At 41.6% G+C, this 24,065-nt stretch overlaps 1 protein-coding gene across 1 annotated transcript in view; it reads left to right on the top strand.

Moving 5' to 3' along the window:
• PIP4K2B (phosphatidylinositol-5-phosphate 4-kinase type 2 beta) overlaps positions 1-24,065 on the top strand; it is a 214,389-nt gene that overhangs the window by 188,186 nt on the left and 2,138 nt on the right. The gene's annotated exons all lie outside the window — the stretch shown is intronic.

Below are 24,065 nucleotides of genomic sequence, written 5' to 3'. Positions count from 1 at the left end.
AGCAATTTAACCGGTGTACTTAATAAGGTGGCGGTGAGTGTATATTGCAATATAATGCTCTAAAAACAAAACAAAGCAAGAACAAGAAAAACGTTCTTGAGTTATTTATATGATGATGGCAAGTTTCTAGACCTTAGTCAGCAATGTTCTTTAAAGGGACAGTCTAGTCCAAAAAAAACATTCATGATTCAGATAGGGCATGTAATTTTAAACAATTTTCCAATTTACTTTTATCACCAATTTTTCTTTGTTCTCTTGGTATTCTTAGTTGAAAGCTTAACCTAGGAGGTTCATATGCTAATTTCTTAGACCTTGAAGGCCGCCTCTTAAGAATGCATTTTAATAGGTTTTCTCTTGTAAGATGTATCGAGTCCACAGATTCATCCATACTTGTGGGATATTCTCCTTCCCTACAGGAAGTGGCAAAGAGAGCACCCACAGCAGAGCTGTCTATATAGCTCCCCCCCTAGCTCCTCCCCCCAGTCATTCTCTTTGCCTACTCTAAAGTACTAGGAAGGGTAAAGTGAGTGTGGTGACAAAAATGTTAGTTTTTATTTTCTCAAGCAAAAGTTTGTTATTTTAAATGGTACCGGTGTGTACTATTTACTCTCTGGCAGAAAAGGGATGAAGATTTCTGCAAGGAGGATGATGATCTTACCACTTTGTAACTAAGATCCACTGCTGTTCTCACAAGGGCTGAAGAGTACAGGAAAACTTCAGTTGGGGGAAAGGTTTGCAGGCTAAACTGCATTGAGGTATGTTTAGTCTATTTTTTTCTAGACAGACTGTGATAATTCTAGAAAAGGCTGGCAATATCCCCATGAGGGAAGGGTAAGCTGTATTCAGATACTTAGTAGGAATCCCAGCTTGCATAAAGTGCTCATTAGTTACTGGTGACACTGATAGGAAAAAACGTTTTTTTATTGCAAATATAACGTTTTTTGAGGGACTTTAAGGGGTCATTGTGGCTTGTTTAAGGGTTATTAACCCACATGGCTAGTTTGAGAAACACTCTGTTGTGTTTCTTTTAGGCCCCATAACATCGAGTGAGGTGGGAGGGGCCTATTTTCGCACCTCAGTTGCGCAGTTTCTTTTCCTCAGAGACATCCAGCTGCTTCTCCAGAGATTCCTACTGTGTTTGAGGGCTTTAAAGAAGTTTTTCCCCCACAAATCGTTCCTAAAGGGCAGGTAGGCCGGTTTTTTACGTTTTGTCAATCCGGTTTTTACATTAAGGGGTTAATTGTTTATTTGCATAGCTGTGCAAAGTTACTAAGGCTTTATGATGCTACTGTAAAGATTTCGTTGAGTTTACTGCTTTTTTACACTGTTTTGCAGAGTTTGTGCAGCTTTTTTTCTCTTAAAGGCACAGTACCGTTTTTTTCTAAGTGTTATTTACTTTGATTAAAGTGTTCTCCAAGCTTGCTTGTTGCATTACTAGCCTGTTTAACATGTCTGACATCAAGGAAAATCCTTGTTCAATGTGTTTAGAAGCCATTGTGGAACCCCCTCTTAGAATGTGTCCCACTTGCACTGATATGTCTATAAATTATAAAGAGCATATTTTAGAACTTAAAAATATTGCAATAGATGATTCTCAGACAGAAGGAAATGAGGGTTCGCCATCTAGCCCTCCCCAAGTGTCACAACCAGTAACGCCCGCACAAGTGACGCCAAGTACCTCTAGTGCGTCAAATTCATTTACTTTACAAGACATGGCCACAGTTATGAATACAACCCTCACAGAGGTTTTATCTAAACTGCCTGGTTTACAAGGAAAGCGTGACAGCTCTGGGTTAAGAACAAATGCTGAGCCGTCTGATGCTTTAGTAGCCGTATCCGATATACCCTCACAATGTTCTGAAGTAGGGGTAAGGGATTTGTTATCTGAGGGAGAAATTTCTGATTCAGGAAAGACGCTCCCTCAGACAGATTCTGATATGACGGCCTTTAAATTTAAGCTTGAACACCTCCGCTTATTGCTCAGGGAGGTATTAGTGACTCTAGATGATTGTGACCCTATAGTGGTCCCAGAGAAATTGTGTAAAATGGACAAATACTTAGAGGTTCCTGTTTACACTAATGTTTTTCCAGTCCCTAAGAGGATTGTGAATATTGTTACTAAGGAGTGGGATAGACCAGGTATTCCGTTCGCTCCCCCTCCTGTTTTTAAGAAAATGTTTCCCATATCTGACACCATGCGGGACTCGTGGCAGACGGTCCCTAAGGTGGAGGGAGCTATTTCTACTCTTGATAAGCGTACAACTATACCTATCAAAGACAGTTGTGCTTTCAAAGATCCTATGGATAAAAAATTAGAGGGTCTCCTGAAGAAAATTTTTGTTCATCAAGGTTTTCTTCTCCAACCTATTGCGTGCATTGTTCCTGTAACTACTGCAGCTGCTTTCTGGTTCGAGGCTCTAGAAAAGGCTCTTCAGATGGAGACTCCATTAGAGGATATTATGGATAGAATTAAGGCCCTTAAGTTGGCTAATTCCTTCATTACAGATGCCGCTTTCCAACTGGCTAAATTAGCGGCAAAGAATTCAGGTTTTGCCATTTTAGCACGCAGGGCGTTATGGCTTAAGTCCTGGTCGGCTGATGTGTCATCAAAATATAAACTTTTGAACATCCCTTTCAAAGGAAAGACCCTATTCGGGCCTGAACTGAAAGAGATTATTTCAGACATCACTGGAGGGAAAGGCCATGCCCTCCCTCAGGATAAAACAAATAAAATGAGGACGAAACAAAATAATTTTCGTTCCTTTCGGAACTTCAAGGGTGGTCCCGCTTCAGCTTCCCCTGCTGCAAAGCAAGAGGGGAATTTTGCCAAATCCAAGTCAGTCTGGAGACCTAACCAGGCTTGGAACAAGGGTAAACAGGCCAAGAAGCCTGCAGCTGCCTCTAAGACAGCATGAAGGGGTAGCCCCCGATCCGGGACCGGATCTAGTAGGGGGCAGACTCTCTCTCTTCGCTCAGGCTTGGACAAGAGATGTTCACGATTCCTGGGCTTTAGAAATTGTGTCCCAGGGATATCTTCTGGACTTCAAAGACTCCCCCCCAAGGGGGAGATTTCACATTTCTCAATTGTCTGCAAACCAGACAAAGAGAGAGGCGTTCTTACGCTGTGTAGAAGACCTATATACCATGGGAGTGATCCGCCATGTTCCAAAAGAGGAACAAGGGCTAGGGTTTTACTCAAACCTTTTTGTGGTTCCCAAAAAAGAGGGAACTTTCAGAACAATCTTGGATCTCAAAATTCTAAACAAATTCCTCAGAGTACCATCATTCAAGATGGAGACTATTCGGACTATTCTACCGTTGATCCAGGAGGGTCAATATATGACTACCGTGGACTTAAAGGATGCGTATCTACACATCCCTATTCACAGAGATCATCATCAATTCCTCAGATTTGCCTTTCTGGACAGGCATTACCAGTTCGTGGCCCTTCCCTTTGGGTTGGCCACGGCTCCCAGAATTTTCACAAAAGTGCTAGGGTCCCTTTTGGCGGTGCTAAGGCCGCGGGGCATAGCAGTGGCGCCTTATCTAGACGACATCTTAATTCAGGCGTTCCAACTAGCCAAATCTCACACAGACATCGTGTTGGCTTTTCTGAGATCTCACGGGTGGAAGGTGAACATAAAAAAGAGTTCTCTCTTCCCTCTCACAAGAGTTTCCTTCCTAGGGACTCTGATAGACCCGGTAGAAATGAAAATATTTCTGACGGAGGTCAGAAAATCAAAACTCTTAACCAATTGCTGAGCTCTTCATTCCATTCCTCGGCCATCAGTGGCTCAGTGTATGGAAGTAATTGGACTCATGGTAGCGGCAATGGACATAGTTCCTTTTGCCCACCTACACCTCAGACCACTGCAACTATGCATGCTCAAACAGTGGAATGGGGATTATGCAGATTTATCTCCTCAACTGCATCTGGACCAGGAGACCAGAGATTCTCTTCTCTGGTGGTTGTCTCAGGACCACCTGTTTCAGGGAATGTGTTTCCGCAGGCCAGAGTGGCTCATAGTAACGACAGATGCCAGCCTGCTAGGCTGGGGTGCAGTCTGGAACTCCCTGAAAGCACAGGGCTTATGGTCTCAGGAGGAAACTCTCCTCCCGATAAACATTCTAGAACTGAGAGCGATATTCAATGCGCTTCAGGCGTGGCCTCAGCTTGCTGTGGCCAAATTCATCAGATTTCAGTCGGACAACATCACGACTGTAGCTTATATCAATCATCAAGGAGGAACACGGAGTTCTCTAGCGATGATGGAGGTAACCAAAATAATCCGATGGGAGGAGGATCACTCTTGCCATCTCTCAACAAATCATATCCCAGGAGTAGAGAACTGGGAGGCGGATTTCCTAAGTCGTCAGAGGTATTTGCCCAGCTGACTCAGCTTTAGGGCACACGAGAATTGGATCTGATGGTGTCCCGTCAGAATGCCAAACTTCCTCGTTACGGGTCCAGGTCCCGGGATCCGCAGGCGGTACTGATAAATGCTCTAGCAGTGCCCTGGTCCTTCAATCTGGCCTATGTATTTCCACCGTTTCCTCTCCTTCCACGTCTGGTTGCCAGAATCAAGCAGGAGAGAGCTTCAGTGATTCTGATAGCACCTGCGTGGCTACGCAGGACTTGGTATGCAGACCTAGTGGACATGTCATCTGTTCCACCGTGGACTCTGCCAATGAGGCAAGACCTTCTAATCCAAGGTCCATTCATGCATCCAAATCTAATTTCTCTGGGTCTGACTGCTTGGAGATTGAACGCCTGATTCTATCAAAGCGTGGTTTCTCTGAGTCGGTCATTGATACCCTGATTCAAGCTAGAAAGCCTGTCACCAGGAAGATCTATCATAAGATTTGGCGCAAATATCTTTATTGGTGTGAATCCAAGGGTTACTCATGGAGTAAGATTAGGATTCCTAGAATATTGTCTTTTCTCCAAGAAGGATTGGAGAAGAGATTATCAGCTAGTTCCTTAAAATTACAAATATCTGCTTTGTCTATTCTTTTACACAAACGTCTGGCAGATGTCCCAGACGTTCAAGCGTTTAGTCAGGATCAAGCCTGTATTTAAACCTGTTGCTCCGCCATGGAGCCTAAACTTAGTTCTTAAAGTTCTTCAAGGGGTTCCGTTTGAACCTATGCATTCCATAGATATTAAGCTTCTATCTTGGAAAGTTTTGTTTTTTAGTAGCTATCTCTTCGGCTCGAAGAGTTTCTGAGTTATCTGCTTTACAGTGCGACTCACCTTACCTTGTTTTCCATGCAGATAAGGTGGTTTTGCGTACCAAACCTGGATTCCTTCCTAAGGTTGTTTCTAATAGGAATATCAATCAGGAAATTGTTGTTCCTTCACTGTATCCTAATCCTTCATCAAAGAAGGAACGTCTGTTGCACAATCTTGATGTGGTTCGTGCTTTAAAGTTCTACTTACAAGCAACTAAAGATTTTCGTCAAACATCTTCATTGTTTGTTGTTTATTCTGGTAAACGGAGAGGTCAAAAGGCCACGGCTACCTCTCTTTCCTTTTGGCTGAAAAGCATCATCCGTTTAGCTTATGAGACTACTGGCCAGCAGCCTCCTGAAAGAATTACTGCTTATTCTACTAGAGCAGTGGCTTCCACATGGGCTTTTAAAAATGAGGCTTCTGTTGAACAGATTTGTAAGGCGGCGATTTGGTCTTCGCTTCATACTTTTTCCAAATTTTACAAATTCGATACTTTTGCTTCTTCAGAGGCTATTTTTGGGAGAAAGGTTCTACAAGCAGTGGTGCCTTCCGTTTAAGGTCCCTCCCTTCATCTGTGTCCTAAAGCTTTGGTATTGGTATCCCACAAGTATGGATGAATCCGTGGACTTGATACATCTTACAAGAGAAAACATAATTTATGCTTACCTGATAAATTTATTTCTCTTGTGATGTATCGAGTCCACGGCCCGCCCTGTTTATTTAAGACAGGCAATATATTTTTATTTAAAAAACTTCAGTCACCTCTGCACCCTATAGTTTCTCCTTTTTCTTCCTAGTAGAGCTGCAACAACTAATCGCCATAATCGATAATAATCAATTATGAAAATAGTTGTCAACGAATCTCATAATCGATTAGTTGGTTTTTCAACCTTTATAAGTATATATTCGTTATTTTTAGAGCGGACTAGATATTTCCCCTAACCTTATAGCTGGTTATTTACCATTGCATATAGATATTCAAGATATTTTTATGTTAGAATGAAGTCAAGGGTTACTTTGAGAGGCCCCTTGCCAAGGTAGAAAATACTTGCACTGGTGAAGAGCTAACAAAGATAAATATCCCACTTTGGTGAAATTGGCAAAACCCTACTTATACACCTCAACAGCCTTTTCTCTGCTGCAGGAAATATAGCTGCAAACAGAGAACCAGCCTTAGCCAGAAGCATGTGGACATGTTGAGATTTTTGCATTTCATTGCAAAGTTTCTGAAAGAGTGAATAACAGAATGTTAACAGTGATAGTCTAACTCTTTCTAGTTCTACCTTTTTTTCAAACAGTTTGTGGTTATGTTTTGTTTAATTATAAAACTGTGTTCTGCTGCTTAAAAATTGAAGAAACAGTTGTGTTAATGTAATGTTTTAGTCTGAAGTTTATATTTGTAACATTCATTATGTGGATTTTATTTAAAACATAGAAAACTATTATTGTTTCTCTTTTTATCCGATTAGTCGATTAATCGAAAAAATAATCGGCCGATTAATCGATTATGAAAATAATCTTTAGTTGCATCCCTACTTCCTAGCCTTCGGTCGAATGACTGGGGGGTGGAGCTAGGGGAGGAGCTATATAGACAGCTCTGCTGTGAGTGCTGTCTTTGCCACTTCCTGTAGGGAAGGAGAATATCCCACAAGTATGGATGAATCCGTGGACTCGATACATCACAAGAGAAATAAATTTATCAGGTAAGCATAAATTATGTTTTTCACCACTAGAGGGTGTTAGTTCATGTTTTTCATATAGATAACACTGTGCTCATGCACGTAAAGTTACCTGGGAGCCATCACTGATTGGCTAAACTGTAAGTCTATCAAAAGAACTGAAATAAAGGGGCAGTTTGCAGAGGCTTAGATACAAGATAATCACAGAGGTAAAAAATATATAAATATAACTGTGTTGGTTATGCAAAACTGGGGAATGGGTAAAAAAAAAGGGATTATCTTTCTTTTTAAACAATAACAATTCTGGTGTAGACTGTCCCTTTAATAGAAACTCATAGCTGTCTTCCTGGTCTTAGATATTGTGCAATAAACAGGGATTTATAGGTGTTTACCATATTTAAGATTCCATAAAATTTGAAACTGGTTTATGCCTTACCTTTAATTGCTTTGCTTCTTTCAAAAAAATCCACAGAGGCAAGAAGAAAACAAGCTCATGACCTCAGCACGGCTCTTGAAAACTTGAATGGTCAGAAACCCTAATTTCTTCACCAAAACGTGAAGGTGTTGAAGCCTCATTTTAGTGATTTGTTATCAGTTGTGGATAAGGGTATATAAACAATTACCTATTTGATAGTCCAGATTTCAGCAATTTTAGTTCTTAGTTATTTTTAGTGCATTTTTGTTTTTTCACTATCCTGTTCACTGAAGACAATCTGTGCTATTTTCCACTAAATTTTTTTTTTTTTTTGTGACTCCCCTTTATCGTATTTCCAATTGTTGACAAAACAAAAGGTAAATGAGCTATTTGATTTTGCCTGTTATGTCCCCATCCATACTGAAAGTTTCATTACTTAAGAACTGGTTATAGAAAAGCTATGTAAACAAGGTGGTTTATAAGAATTCTTGCTCCTGGTGCAGGTGAAGTTACTAAAATGTTTTTCCATTGTTCTCTCTTAATGGGGTCAGTGTATATGATGACAGATAGGAAGACTGTGTGTGTATATTCACCATAGTTGTGGAAGAGCTGAAAAATGTTTAATGCAGCATACAGATTTAAAGGATTTCACCTACAGTAAAGTAAGACTTAAACGGACAGTGTACTATGATTTTTCTCCGCTTAAATGAGTTCCCAATGATCCAGTTTACTTTTATTTTATCATTTGAAATAGTTTTGTTGTATACCTAACCAATACTGAATTTTTCAATATAACCTAAGTACTGGTTATACAAACTTTATGTAAACAAGAAGGTTTAGAAAAAAATATTTTCCATTGTTCTCTCTTTTTCTCTTGTTAAGTGTGTTCAGTCCACGGGTCATCCATTACTTATGGGATATATTCTCCTTCCCAACAGGAAGTTGCAGAGCTGCTATATAGCTCCTCCCCTCACATGTCATACCCAGTCATTCTCTTGCAACCCTCAACAAAGAAGGAGGTCGCGAGAGGAGCTGGAGTTTTTACTTAATTATTCTTCAATCAAAAGTTTGTTATTTTAAATGGCACCGGAGTGTGCTGTTTTTCTATCTCAGGCAGTATTTGGAAGAAGAAACTGCCTGCGTTTTCTATGATCTTAGCAGGCGTAACTAAGATCGACTGGCTGTTCTCGACATTCTGAGGAGTGGGGTAACTTCAGAAAATGGGAATAGCATGCGGGGTCTCCCGCAAATGAGGTATGTGCAGTACAATATTTTCTGGGAATGGAATTGTTACAAACTGCTATTTATAACTGGCCCTTTAAATGGAAAATTGCCCTGCTTCCCTGGATTTTGGAGAAGCCTATTTGCCAGCCTCCTTCCTCATGACTATGGCCCCTGGAAGATTGTGCCCCTGAGAACATATTAACTTTTATTGGGTGTGTATGGCCCTTTGGGAACCATCTGGGGACATGTTGTGACTTTGATGAACAATGCCCCTTTAAGACTATGTCCCCAGACCTGTGAAATGACTTGTCCCTGGCTTTCTCCCACTTGGTTCAGTGCCATTAAGTGCTATGTGACAGACCCTTCGGTCAGAACTACAGAGATAACTTTGTTCAGCTTCAAGAAGCATTCTAAATACAAGTTTGCTGGGATCAGCTCTAATTAAGTTTAGTGATAAAACATTCCCATTGTCTAATCAGACTTCTAGTAGTGATAAGGTGGAATGCATTGTTTTATTGTGTGTAATGTTATCTGCTGAAGTAAATGTTGTGGCCTGTCAAAGGGAGTGTCTCTCTATCTAATATCAAATGTGTGATGGGGGATTTTATGCCTCCCCCTGAGAGTGTCCTGTTTGCATGTAACCTCAATAAAAAGCAGGCTGTGTGCTCCAGCACTTCAGACCTATGTTGACCCTCTAACTTGAAGCTTTGACTCATGTTTGTAGGATACAGCTTATAATCACTACAGGGATTGCTATGTTTTTCATACTCCCTTAGCTACAGGGATTGCTACAGAAGGAAGAGGTTCGCCTACTGGAGCCTAGTCGTAGGTCCAGGGCGCAGAGCAGACGGCGAGATACCAGCCCAGCAGCGGTGGTTCATATAGTCTGCATTACTGATGGTGGCTACGCAGTAGTTAGAGTGACTATGGTGCTGATGATTCTTTGGTGAGCGCTAGGAGCATCCTTTTCTACGGTCCAACTTCCAGCCAGCCTGGAGGCAACCGTAACATTTGGCGGCAGCGGTGGGATTGGCGTGCTAGCGCAAGGAGCAGCACCACAACAGCACTGGTATCGTAGGAGAGTAATTGAGGGCAACGCTAGCCACTGCGCAGCGTCCCTACCTACAGCAGCATGGAGCTGACAAGATACTGGTCAGAACCATGTGAAGAGCACCTCAACCGGATCCGTCGCTATGAGGGCGCGGATTTCGTTCCAGAGGTAAAGAGGCGGCTAGTCCGATATGGTCCAGACCCTGCGCAGGAGGTAGTCAGTCGCATCATCCGGGAATTGGATACTGAGAACGAAGCGGCACGAGCCTTTGAGCGCCAACTGTGGAGTTTGAGGGTATGGACACCTGGTCTCTCTCCCCAGCCGCAGCATGTTCCACAGGGAGAGGAGAGCAGCGACCTCCCTCCCCAGCGGCAGTATACTGTGCAGAGGGAAGAGACAACCGGTCTCCTTCCCCTTCCCCAACCAGAGATACCAGAGGCAGCAGGCCTCATAGACTGGTCCTGGGAGGACCCCCAGCAGGCAGGTGGAGATGGGACCGCAGTCTCTCTACCGGCCCTACAGGGATGCTGGGCAGGCGGCCCAGATCCCCAGCGACAGACCCAGCTACAGGGAGGGGAGAGCATCGACCTCCCTCCCCAGCCGGAGTGTGTCTTCCAGGGAGAGGAGACAACCGGTCTCTCTCCCCAGCCGCAGCATGTTCCACAGGAAGCAGAGAGCATCGACCTCCCTTCCCAACGGCCACCGGAGTATCAGGAGGAGGAGGTAAGCCAATCTCCCCCTCCCCAGCTAACTCCTAACTTGGGCCCAGGGTTAACAGTGGAGATGTTAACCCCCACTGACCCCCACGTTCCCTTTGCCACCAGGCAGGACTATGCCCCAATTCCCCCAGCAGAAGAGCTGGCATCAGGACAGAGCGCTGTTGGCCTCTGCCCTACAGACCCCCTTGTTACAGGTCTGGCCTGCAAACCCCTCACCCCAGCAGAAGCGCTGGCCTCTGCCCCCCAAGTACCATCAGCTATTTGCCCAGCTGCGCCAGGAAGGCAGAGGATGCTACCCTTTCATCCTATAACCTGGAACCTACAGGCCAGTACTACTTATTGTGGGGGGGCTACTTTGCTGCTAATGTTTATTTGTGGGTGGGTTGCGAGACTAACTTAGGCACTGACCGACAGAAGGTCAGGTGCCTGGTTAGTCTCCCTCCAAAAGGGGAGATATGTTACAAACTGCTATTTATAACTGGCCCTTTAAATGGAAAATTGCCCTGCTTCCCTGGATTTTGGAGAAGCCTATTTGCCAGCCTCCTTCCTCATGACTATGGCCCCTGGAAGATTGTGCCCCTGAGAACATATTAACTTTTATTGGGTGTGTATGGCCCTTTGGGAACCATCTGGGGACATGTTGTGACTTTGATGAACAATGCCCCTTTAAGACTATGTCCCCAGACCTGTGAAATGACTTGTCCCTGGCTTTCTCCCACTTGGTTCAGTTTCATTGTGTGCCATTAAGTGCTATGTGACAGACCCTTCGGTCAGAACTACAGAGATAACTTTGTTCAGCTTCAAGAAGCATTCTAAATACAAGTTTGCTGGGATCAGCTCTAATTAAGTTTAGTGATAAAACATTCCCATTGTCTAATCAGACTTCTAGTAGTGATAAGGTGGAATGCATTGTTTTATTGTGTGTAATGTTATCTGCTGAAGTAAATGTTGTGGCCTGTCAAAGGGAGTGTCTATCTAATATCAAATGTGTGATGGGGGATTTTATGCCTCCCCCTGAGAGTGTTCTGTTTGCATGTAACCTCAATAAAAAGCAGGCTGTGTGCTCCAGCACTTCAGACCTATGTTGACCCTCTAACTTGAAGCTTTGACTCATGTTTGTAGGATACAGCTTATAATCACTACAGGGATTGCTATGTTTTTCATACTCCCTTAGCTACAGGGATTGCTACAGAAGGAAGAGGTTCGCCTACTGGAGCCTAGTCGTAGGTCCAGGGCGCAGAGCAGATGGCGAGATACCAGCCCAGCAGCGGTGGTTCATATAGTCTGCATTACTGATGGTGGCTACGCAGTAGTTAGAGTGTCTACGGTGCTGCTGCTCCTTTGGTGAGCGCTAGGAGCATCCTTTTCTACGGTCCAACTTCCAGCCAGCCTGGAGGCAACCGTAACAGGAATTGACTAAGAAAACACTGCTGTTACCCATATGATGTAATTACAGCCTTAAATGCAGTAGTAGTGACTGGTATCAGGCTGATAAATGTATGCACAGTAGAGTTATTTTCTAGGGATTAGAATTTGACTGAAAAAATACTGTTAATACTGATATAATATGTAAGCCTTAACTGCAGTAGAAGTGACTGGTAGCAGGCTTAGTAATAACTTTACACAGCATCTGAAATGTTGTTTTTTAAAAACGTTTACTGGCATGTTAATCGTTTTGTGAGGTACTTTGGTGATAAATCTTTTTGGGCATGATTTTTTTCCACACGGCTAACGTATATTTCTGCATAGAAACCGTTATATCAGGTCTCCCACTGTTGTAATAGGAGTGGGAGGGACCTTTTTTAGCGCCTTGTTGCGCAGTTAAAATTCTAGCACAGTCTTCCTGCTTCTTCCTCTTTGATCCAGGACGTCTCCAGAGAGCTCAGGGATCTTCAAAATTTGTGTAGAACCCAACATACCAGAGTCCAATAAATCCTGATGACTAAATTTGGCAAGAGTTATGTAGCTTAGCTTTGGTACCATGAGTAGGGCAACTACGCAGAATGCAGGACCAGCCTGCCTTAAAATACACCTATTGAATACTCAAGTACCAGATTATGCATAGCAGTATATAGATCTTAATGATGAGCAAAAATCTGGGGCTAATTGCAGGGGCTTGTACAGAAAGCTGTTGAATATTGGTTTTACCTTACTATCTATGTGGTCTTCTATCTGTGTATGAGTTGCCAATCCCAACTATGGGGGTAAACATGGAAAGGTTCAAGTATCTCGGCCGCAGACACCCAAACCTTAGGAGGATTCAGAGTGGTAGGGATCAGTAAATCAAACTCTATGGTGTCCAAGAACTTTGAGGATATAGTGGTGGACAGATCTCTATCTCGCTAGGCTGCGTTGCTTCTGGTAACATTGAAAAAGGCAGGATATTTGGAACACACTATGTAAGTAATATCCACAGAAAGTCTGCAAAAAGCAAGAAATAGTCTACAAGGTAATCCCAGCCCACACTTAAGACATACAATGCAGCACTTTGATAAAAAGGAGAAACAGCAAGTATAACATAAAATAAAGTCACCTCAAATTAGCGTGCCACCATGAATAATAATTGTGTCTCACTGATAATAAAGTATTAGCAAGGAGTAAAACACAGTTATAACAATTTTTAAAGCATGAGTAAACTATGATCATCAACATTAGTCTCAATTTACAAACAGAGTCTACCGAACTGTGGAAAGGAAGGCACATCTTTAACCTATTGAGCTGCGATGTTGCAAACTTACAATTACTGTCATACAGCCTATTATTATATATAGCTCATTTAGGAACTTAAGTTGTCTCATCAGATTCACTTTAAATAACAGTAGAAATTAGACAGACTCAGTCTGCAACTGGAACGTTCCTCAGCATAATTATTACTGGAACCAGGATCTTAAGCAGTGGGAGTACAAAAGTTATGTCCCCAGCGAGGGCTAGTATGCCCCGTATTGTAAAGGATAGTATCTCTTTATTCTCTGGGATCGCAAGTGTTTCCTCTGTTGGGGGTACTACAAGAATGGCTAAATTGCAGATAGCGGTATGAGGTCCATATGTGCTAAGATCCTATATGCAGGAGGCTCAAGTCGCGGCGCTAGTTGGAGAGTATAGGGAGACAAACCCCCAGGGTCCCACTGCAGTTTCCGCAAATGTGCGTGGCGGGAGTAGCAGCAGGGATGACAAGCTAGAAGCCAGTAATAGCTGAGCGTGGGGCAACTCCAATAGGGATGTCCCTTGTACAGGTAAGATAGACTCAGTGGGCTCTCCTTTCTGGTATTCTGCGCTAGCCAGTCAAGCAGGCCTAAGTGCGTGGGCAGGTATAGGGCCTTATTAACATTGCAGCTGTTCCGGGACTCACCCAAGATCCTTACTGAAGCGTGGATAGTTGGCGGTGCTTCTCTTAGGTTAAGAGCTTCTGTCTGCAGGTCATGCTGCTCCGTATCAGAGATCTGCGCGAATTCGGCTCTCTGTACCTCTGAGGCCACTATTTCTTGAGGCAATGAAGCGTGCCCCGCATTTGTAGTCCAAAATGGCGGTTTTTGCGAATGATCAGTGGTTCCCAGGCACTTCTCCCCACAGTCAGTCAGGGTAGATGAGTGTTAAGAGCAATGAGGGGCTTGAAAGCCTCAGACACTGCATGCAAGAGAGCAGCATTATGATTGTCTAGTAGCTCCTGTAGCTGTTTATAAAGGAGAGCCGCCATAGTTATGTAGATGCGATGTGACAGGCAAAGCAAGAGAGAAAGGTCCTTCAGGAATATTCTGCCCTGTCAAGCCACCCTCTCAATAGAGGGATGATAGTACAATATACAGGGCTCTGAAATAGGGCTGCAGAAGGACAAAACACTCCTAAAATCCTTGATAAAAGTGAGATAAGTTAGGAGCTCCTTAGATGTGCGACCTGCTCCATTGCTAGTTGGCTCCGCCCCCCCCATTGTTCTCTCTTAACCCCTTCCTGCCGGGACTCATTTGTAATCAAATGAGTAAAAATTTATATCACGTGATCGTTCATATAGGAAGTTGCTATTGTTTCAGGACAGCCAAACGGCTATGACATTCCATGCCATCCTAACAGCGCTATAGCCCAGTGCAGTTAGGACGGCATGGAATGTCCTAACGCGGGAAGGGGTTAAGTATTGTATAGAAACATAAGATAATGAGAATTTTGTGTAAATTTAGAGAGAAAAATTAATAAGGTCTGCTCTCCCTGGAAATGTTGCTCTTGTTGGGTAGTGCTCATATTACAAGTTGAAATTTTTCGCTTGTGCTCTTACCTGATGCTCACAAAAAGCCATACTTCGAATATTGTGATCACATTATTTTATTCCCCATTGAAGTCAATGGAGCAAAAAAAACACCCTACTCACACGCAAACCAAATTGCATATTCTCAAGTGCACTAACCTGACATGAAAATATTAATATTTCACATTTCAATGGTCTTCATATAGAAAAATATGTACTAATTATTCATAAATACATATTTCTACATATATATGATGGTATTTTAGTGTGTGTATATGTATATATATATATAGTTATAGATATATACAGATATATATAAAAATATCCATTTAAACATACTTAGAACATATGCTGTGTGCAGAAAATAGGAATGTGAAATATTTACAGTAAATAGACAGTATAAAACTTTAATATGAATATTGCATAAATATGCTTTTACATGTTTTATCTACTTAACTGCAAAGGGCTCTAATGCACTTTGCATAAATATGTCTATATATGAGTTTGTGTATATGTGTGTAGATATGTATTTGTGTATATATGTCTGTAAATACACATAAAAATATATATCTATAAACGCATACATATACATATTTAGACATGTGTATGTATGTATCTCTATGTTAATGACCTTTGCATTTTTTTTCTAACACCTGAGACCTTATATCTTTAAGCCCTTATAACTTGTTTGTGCAATTTTTTTAAAAAATATTATTAGATAGTGTTATTATTACTGCAACTGTACTTTGTAATGCATTTTTTATGTGTTTTGCGACACTTTTTTCTTTTGTGAAACAGTTAACCAGAGCTCTGAGAACATGGTAATCATTCTAGCGTAAATTGAGATTGTGCTCACGTGTTTACTTTCAACTTATAATACGAGCACTACACCCGGCGATAAATCTCTTTTCTGGCCCTTAATTAGGCTCTGGTTTCAAATTAGCAAATGCTACTATTTCATATACAAAATATAGCTAAATTACCAATTTTCCATACATTTTAAACTATGCAGCTGATATGAAAAGTAATTGAAAGCACTTTAAGGGGAAACCAGTTCTACAGTACACTGTCACTTTAAGCTACCAGAGTTTTATAGGAAGGAAAATAAGTTAACTTGTGTTAAAGGGACATTAAACACTTTGAGATAATATAAAAACAAAATGTATGCTTACCTGATAAATGTATTTATTTCCGGATATGGCGAGTCCACAACGTCATCAATTACTAGTGGGGAATATCACTCCTGGCCAGCAGGAGGCGGCAAAATGCACCACAGCCAAGCTGTTAAGTATCATTCCCCTTCCCATGAACCCCAGTCATTCAACCAAAGGGAAATGGAAAAAGGAATAACACAAAGGTGTAGAGGTGCCTGAGGTTTAGTCAAAATAACTGTCTTAAATAAAGGGTAGTGTTGTGAAATTACCATATCCGGAAAAAAATTTTTTTATCAGGTAAGCATAAATTTTGTTTTCTTTCCTAAGATATGGTGAGTCCACAACGTCATCAATTACTAGTGGGAACCAATACCCAAGCTAGAGGACACAGATGACTAGGGAGGGAAAACTAGACTGGCAGACCTAAACAGAAGGCATCACCACTTGAAGAACCTTTCTCTCAATAGAAGCCTTAGCCGAGGCAAAAGTATCAAACTTGAAAATTATGCAGAGATGACCAAGTTGCAGCCTTGCAAATCTGTTCCACAGAAGCTTTATTTTTGAACGCCCAAGAAGAGGAGACAGCCCTCGTGGAATGAGCTGTAATCCTCTCATGAGGCTGCTGTCCAGCAGTCTCATAAGCAAAACGAATTATACTTCTCAACCAGAGAAAAAGAGAAGTAGCAGTCGCTTTCTGACCCTTATGCTTTCCAGAGAAACAAACAAACAGGGCAGAGGACTGGCGAAAATCCTTAGTCGCCTGTAGATAGAATTTCAGACCACGCACAACATCCAGGTTGTGCAACAAACGTTTCTTATGAGAAGAAGGAACAACAATTTCCTGAATAATATTTCTATCCGAAACCACTTTAGGAAGAAAACCCAACTTAGTGCGCAGAATTCCCTATCAGCATGAAAGATAAGGTAAGGCGAATCACACTGCAATGCTGAGAGTTCTGAAACAGAAGAGATAGCAAAAAGAAACAAAACTTTCCAAGATAATAACTTAATATCTATGGAAAGCAATGGCTCAAACGGAGCCTGCTGAAAAACTTTAAGAACAAGGTTAAGGCTCCAAGGAGGAGCAACAGATTTAAACACAGGCCTAATTCTGACCAGGGCCTGGCAAAAGGATTGAACATCTGGCACATTCGCCAGACGCATAAGTAACAACATAGATAAAGCAGAAATCTGACCTTTCAGAGTACTGACTGACAATCCCTTCTCCAGACCTTCCTGGAGAAAAGACAAAATCTTAGGAATCCTGACCCTACTCCAAAAGTAGCTCTTGGATTCACACTAATAAAGGTATTTACGCCATACCTTATGGTAAATCTTTCTAGTAACAGGCTTACGAGCCTGAATCATGGTCTCACGAGATTTGGATGAAGGAATGGACCCTAAGTTAGAAAGTCCTTCCTCAGAGCCAACCTCCAAGGTGGAAGAGATGACATGTTCACTAGGTCTACATACCAGATCCTGTGAGGCCATGCAGGGGCTATTAGAATAACTAAAGCTCTCTCCTGTTAGATACAAGCAACCACCAAGGAAGAGAGTCTCTTGTCGACTGATCTAGATCTATCCTCTGAGACAGATCCGAATGGTCCCCGTTCCATTGTCTGAGCATGCATAACTGCAAGGCTCTCAAGTGGAAACGAGCAAAGGGAATGATGTTCATGGAAATGATCATTAGACCAATTACCTCCATATATTGAGCCACTGATGACCGAACAGTAGACTGCAGAGAGAGGCAAGAGGAAGAACTTTGGATTTTCTGACCCCAGTCAGAAATATTTTCATAGATAGGGAATCTATTATGGTCCCTAAGAAAACTACCCTTGTAGTCGGAACAAGGGAACTCATCTCCAGATTCAATTTCCATCTGAGGAAAGTAGAAAAGACAACAAGATCTCTTGTTAAAAAGATGGCGCCTGAACCAATATATCGTTTAGGTGCCTTCATAAAGGCGAATCTCAGGAACTTGTGATGGTCCCTGTGGATGGGAACATGAAGATACGCCTCCTTCTGGTCTATGGTTGTCATGGACTGACCCTCCAGGACCAAAGGAAAAATGGAACAAATGGTTTCCATTTTGAAGTATGGAACCCTGAGAAACATGTTTAGGCACTTTTAGGTCTAAAATGGGTCGAAAAGTTCCCTCATTTTTGGGAACTACAAACAGATTTGAATAGAATCCTAGACCTTGTTCCGTTACTTTAACTAGAACAATCACTCCCAGGGAAGAAAGCTCCTGAACGCAGTTCAAGAATGCCTCTCCTTGTACCTGGGCTGCAGATAATCTGAGAGGTGGAACCTGCCCCTGGGAGCAAAAGTTTTGAATTCTATTTAGTAATCCTTAGATACTATGTCCACAGCCCAAGGATCTGGGACATCTCGTATCCACACCTGACAAAACAGGAAAAGTCTACCCCCCACTTGATTCGATCCTGGACAGGGGGCCAACCCTACATGCTGACTTAGACTCAGCTGAGGGCTTCTTTGATTGCTTCCCCTTGTTCCAAGACTGATTGGGCCTCCAAGAAGACTTTGACTGCTCCTGCTTGGAAAAAAGGAGACGACCTCTGAAGTTAATAATATTAATAACTTGCATGGTAGCAACAGAAATACAAGAATAATCTAGTTTAATTCTGTCCTGGAGTCTCTACCAACATAGAATCAGACAAGGCGTTGCACTAAAAATTAAATGGAGTCAGCGACAGGAAACATCTTTTTAAAGACAGGAGACGGGGAAAAAAGTATCCCTAACTTCTCCCATTCCTGAGAAATAATCTCCGTTGCACGGTCTGGAACAGGAAAACACTTCCAGAAAGGAAGGGACATCATAGAATTTATTAAGTTTACTAGATGTCTTAGGGTTGACAACGACAGAAGTATCGGAGTCGTCCAAAATAGCCAAAACCTCCTTTAACAATACACAAGGGTATTCAAGCTAAAATCTGAAGATTATTACTTCAGCATCAGATGCAGGAATTATACTGTCCGAATCTGAGATTTTATGAGGGAGAGCAAACTGTGTAGCAGAAGATGGAGCAGAAACCTACTGTCTGAATCTCTAATTTTCCTCTTGCATTTTCGCTTTAGCATAGGAAAAGCAGAAAATACCTGAGTAGCAATTTCTGTAAGCAAATATACTCCTCCAGGAGGCTGAGAGGAACCGCATGGCACTGCATGTGACGCAATTGAGGCTTGGGCCGTTTAAGGAGAAAACTGCGGCATTACCTGAGCAGCATCATCCTAAGAGTCATTGGGCTCAGAGGGCAACACTCAATCTCAATATTCAAGAGATGTAACTAATTATGCAACACAAAATAGTATAATCAGAACAAAAAGTGCATCAGGGCATAACAGGCCTATACCAAAAACACAGAGCCATCCATGTTCATAATAAATGACAAGCAAATTAAATATTTATTATATGAAATTATTGTGTACTGTCACTTTAAAAATCTTGCTGCAGAAAATATCTGTAGAATTACGCTACGATATTTGCAATTAAATAGCCAAACATAAAACTCTTTTACACAACACCCTCTTGTACTGCTTAAGAGAAGAGGGAAAACAAACTGCAGAGCTCCCCTTCCGAACGTGACATTAACAAAATGTCGGCAACAGAGAGGACGCCGCTCCACACAGTGAAGAAAGCGGGTCATGTGGCTAACCGAGGGGAAACTGTGCAGAGAAACAGAAGCGCGCGTCTCTGCCCCACATAAAAGTACTGTTAGTTAGTTCTAGAGGCAGAAACCGCCTAAAACATCAAGCCCAAGCAAACTAAATGGCAAAGTCAAGAGCCATTGCAGTAAGGAGCAATAACGGACTTAACATACAATACAAAGTTAGCCCAAATGAAAAAAATGCACACACTGATAAATACATATGCCCAAAACAAGCAGCCTGCGTAGATTACAAAATTTATGATCCTGAATGAGCCAGCCCACAATTAATTAAAAGGGGATATACTTTAAAGTGCCAATACAAAGAAATAACCCCTTATTCTCTAAATTCACATGAAAAGTGCCTGCTTCCTGCCTGAAAATATCCTGTATAAAGGCTATATCATCCTCTTCTAATCCCCCCATCTAATTCTACTCCAGTTTCTAACTTTACTATCACTGTTGGTGACATCACTATCTCCCCATCACCCCAAGTCCGCTGCCTAGGACTTACACTTGACTCCAATCTGTCCTTCATAACCCACATCCAATCACTCTCTTCATCCTGTCGCAACTACCTACGCAATATCTCAAAAATTAGTAATTTCTGAGTGCTGCAACTACTGAACAGCCAATCCATTCTCTAGTAATTTCCCGTCTTGACTACTGTAATAACCTACTAACTGGCCTTCCTCTCTCCCACCTTTCCCCCCTTAAATCCATCCTAAATGCCTCTGCTTTGCTAATCCACCTCTCCCAATGCTCTGTATCCGCTGCACCCCTCTGTGTGTCCCTTCACTGGCTCCCCATTCACAGCAGAATTAAATTCAAAATTCTCACTCTGACCTACAAAGCTCTTACCAACGCATCCCCCCCCTCCCGTCCCCACTCATCAACAAATATACTCCAGCCCATCCCCTAAGATCCAATAACGACTACTCCTTGCCTCTTCTACCATCACCTTCTCCCATGCTAGACTACAGGACTTCTCTCGTGCGGCACCAACCCTCCCTCTGGAACGCACTTCTTTGAGCTGTCAGACTTTCCCCCAACCTCTCCTCCTTTAAACGCTCCCTAAAGACCTTCTTGTTCATGGAAGCCTATCGCCAAATCAGTAACTAATGAATTCCACTTGCCTAATAGTTGCCCTCATCTAACTCCACACTAACACTCCCACCTTTGCTGTCCCCACCTCCTGTTTTTCACCCTCCTACCCATTTGGATTGTAAGTTCCCACGGGAACAGGGCTCCCAATTCCCCCCTGTTGTTTGTTAAATTTTGTCTGGTGTCTCATATTGTACTGTCCTTTAATCTTTGTTACCCATGGACAGAGCTGCGCTTTATAAATAAAGAATAATAATATCTGTCCTATAACAATGCAGGTAATTAGTTTATTTTCTTAAGTGCCATATCTCCTACCTAGAAGTCAAAAAGGCACTTACCTGCCACCCGGCAGCAGGACGCCACTCCTCACAGAGACCTGCAGAAAGAGAAGGAACAGAGTAAACCTACTCTGGCTTTCTATACCATGGGCAGCAAATATGTTAGGGAAACACAGCAAGGCCCACCTCACAAGTTCCTAACTGCTTTAAAGCCACCACTACTCTACTGAAGAGATTAACATGGACTACGGCTATACCCAAAAAACTTTCTTGTAGCAAAAGAAATCCAATTTTTTTTTCAGACACCAGAACTTCACCTCCTCCATTGACAGAGGCGAAGAGAATGACTGGGGTTTGTGGGAAGTCATACTTAACAGCTTCACTGTGGTGCTCTTTGCCACCTCTTAAATGATATTCCCCACTAGTAATTGATGATGTTGTGGACTCACCATATCTTAGGAAAGAAATATTCTTTCATTATTTAATTTGTCCCCCTTTCCTGTAATACTATTCTGAAATTGTGAGCTTTACAGTTCCCGTTAGAAATTGAAGTGCAGAACACTGATATATTCCACACAGCCATTGGCTGCACACTCTAGTGACCTATTTTTAACTGTACCTAATTGGCCACAGCAGAGAAGGTAATCTAAGTTACAAAATGGCAGCTCCCATTGTTTTATAGACACTAAAACTTTACACTTATTTTGTCAATATTTAAACAGCTAATGAAACTTTAAAGGGATAGAAAAGTAAAAAATGAAATGTGCATATGGGAATTCCAATGCTAAATAAAAGCATTTTTGCCATATACATTAACAAAAATGCTTCTAATAAAAATGATTAAAGGGCCAGTAAACCTAGGAAATAATGTTATATAATGCTGCACATAGTGCAGAATTATATAACATTAGCTTAGCTCCAGATTTCAAAAGTGAATAGTTAAAAAGATATCACGCAAAGATGAAAACAGAACACCGTTCTTGGCTATACTGAGCGGGTCTGTTTTCTTCTCCTAAGCGCATCTGGGCACGCTGTCTAATCACAGCCGGCCAGATCACGCTATTAAAATCAATGTAGCAGCATTCTGTTTTCTTTGCGTGATATCTATTTAACTATTCACTTTAGAAATCTGGAGGTAAGCTAATGTTATATAATTCTGCACTATGTGCAGAATTATATAACATTATTTCCTAGGTTTACTGGCCCTAATGGTTTTCTGTGGCATATGCACATAGGCTGTGAGGGCCCATGCACCCGTATTAAAACATCACACCTTCACAGAGAGTCAGTGGTGGCTTGTATAGAACAAATTACATATTCAAAGAAGTAATACACACTATCTTCAGATCTCTGAGCTTGAACACTGGGGCACGGCCCTCACAGGATATGTGCGTATGCCACAAAAACACAATAACTTTTACCAGAAAAGTACATTTAGAGGAACACAACTTATTGACCACTTTACTCTTAATGTAAAAGAATTGCATAGACGATGGTATAGCAGTTTTCAGAATGACTAGAATTTGATAACAAATCTTGTAGTAAAACTATTTTACTAGTTATTTGTCTGTGTGTGTATATATATATATATATATATATATATATATATATATATATATATATATATATATATATATATATATATACACACACACACACACACACACACAGTGGATATAAAAAGGCTACACACCCCTGTTAAAATGGCAGGTTTCTGTGATGTAAAAAAATAAAGACAAAGATAAATCATTTCAGAACTTTTTCCACCTTTAATGTGACCTATAAACTGCACAACTCAATTGAAAAACAAACTGAAATCTTTAAGGTGGAGGGAAGTAAACAAAACACTAAAATAATGTGGTTGCATAAGTGTGCACACCCTCTTATAACTGGGGATGTAGCCGTGTTCAGAATTAAGCAATCACATTCAAAACCATGTTAAATAGTAACAGTAATAGAGTCAGTACACACCTGTCATCATTTAAAGTGCCTCTGATTAACCCCGAATAAAGTTCAGCTGCTCTAGTTGGTCTTTCCTGACATTTTCTTATTCGCGTCCTACAGAAAAGCCATGGTCCGCAGAGAGCTTCCAAAGCATCAGAGGGATCTCATTGTTAAAAGGTATCAGTCAGGAGAAGGGTACAAAAGAATTTTCAAGGCATTAGATATACCATGGAACACAGTGAAGACAGTCATCATCAAGTGGAGAACATATGGCACAACAATGACATTACCAAGAACTGGATGTCCCTCCAAAATTGATGAAAAGACGAGAAGAAAACTGGTCTGGGAGGCTACCAAGAGGCCTACAGCAACATTAAAGGAGCTGCAGGAATATCTGGCAAGTACTGGCTGTGTGGTACATGTGACAACAATCTCCCGTATTCTTCATATGTTTGGGCTTTGGGGTAGACGGCAAGAAGGAAGCCTTTTCTTATGAAGAAAAACATCCAAGCCGAGCTAAATTTAGCAAAAACACATCTGAAGTGTCCCAAAAGCATGTGAGAAAAGGTGTCATGGTCTGATGAAACCAAGGTTGAACTTTTTGGCAAAAATTCCAAAAGATATGTTTGGCGCAAAAACAACACTCCATATCACCAAAACACCACCATACCCACAGTGAAGCATGGTGGTGTCAGCATCATGCTTTGGGGCTGTTTTTCTTCAGCTGGAACTGGGGCCTTATTCAAGGTAGAGAGAATTATGAACAGTTCCAAATACCAGTCAATATTGGCACAAAACCTTCAGGCTTCTGCTAGAAAGCTGAACATGAAGAGGAACTTAATCTTTCAGCATGACAACGACCCAAAGCATACATCCAAATCAACAAAGGAATGGCTTCACCAGAGCCCAGACCTAAATCCAATCGAAAATCTGTGGGGTGATCTGAAGAGGGCTGTGCACAGGAGATGCCCTCGCAATCTGACAGATTTGGAGTGTTTTTGCAAGGAAGAGTGGGCAAATCTTGCCAAGTCAAAATGTGCCATGCTGATAGATTGTAATAAAATCAGAAGTTGCTTCAACAAAGTATTAGTTTAAGGGTGTGCACACTTATGCAACCATATATTTTTTTATTTTTTCCCTTCACCTAAAAGATTTCAGTTTGTTTTTCAATTGAATTGCATAGTTCAAAGGTCACATTAAAGGTGGAAACAGTTCTGAAATGATTTATCTTTGTCTCATTTTTTTTACATCACAGAAACCTGACATTTTAACAGGGGTGTGTAGACTTTTTATATCCATTGTGTGTGTGTGTGTGTGTATATATATATATATATATATATATACACACGTCTATATTAT

The sequence above is a fragment of the Bombina bombina genome, chromosome 1 (assembly GCF_027579735.1).
Source record: "Bombina bombina isolate aBomBom1 chromosome 1, aBomBom1.pri, whole genome shotgun sequence".
Taxonomy (NCBI): Eukaryota; Metazoa; Chordata; class Amphibia; order Anura; family Bombinatoridae; genus Bombina; species Bombina bombina.
Note: the sequence above shows the minus strand (reverse complement) of the source record. Positions and strands in the feature narration are given on the sequence as shown.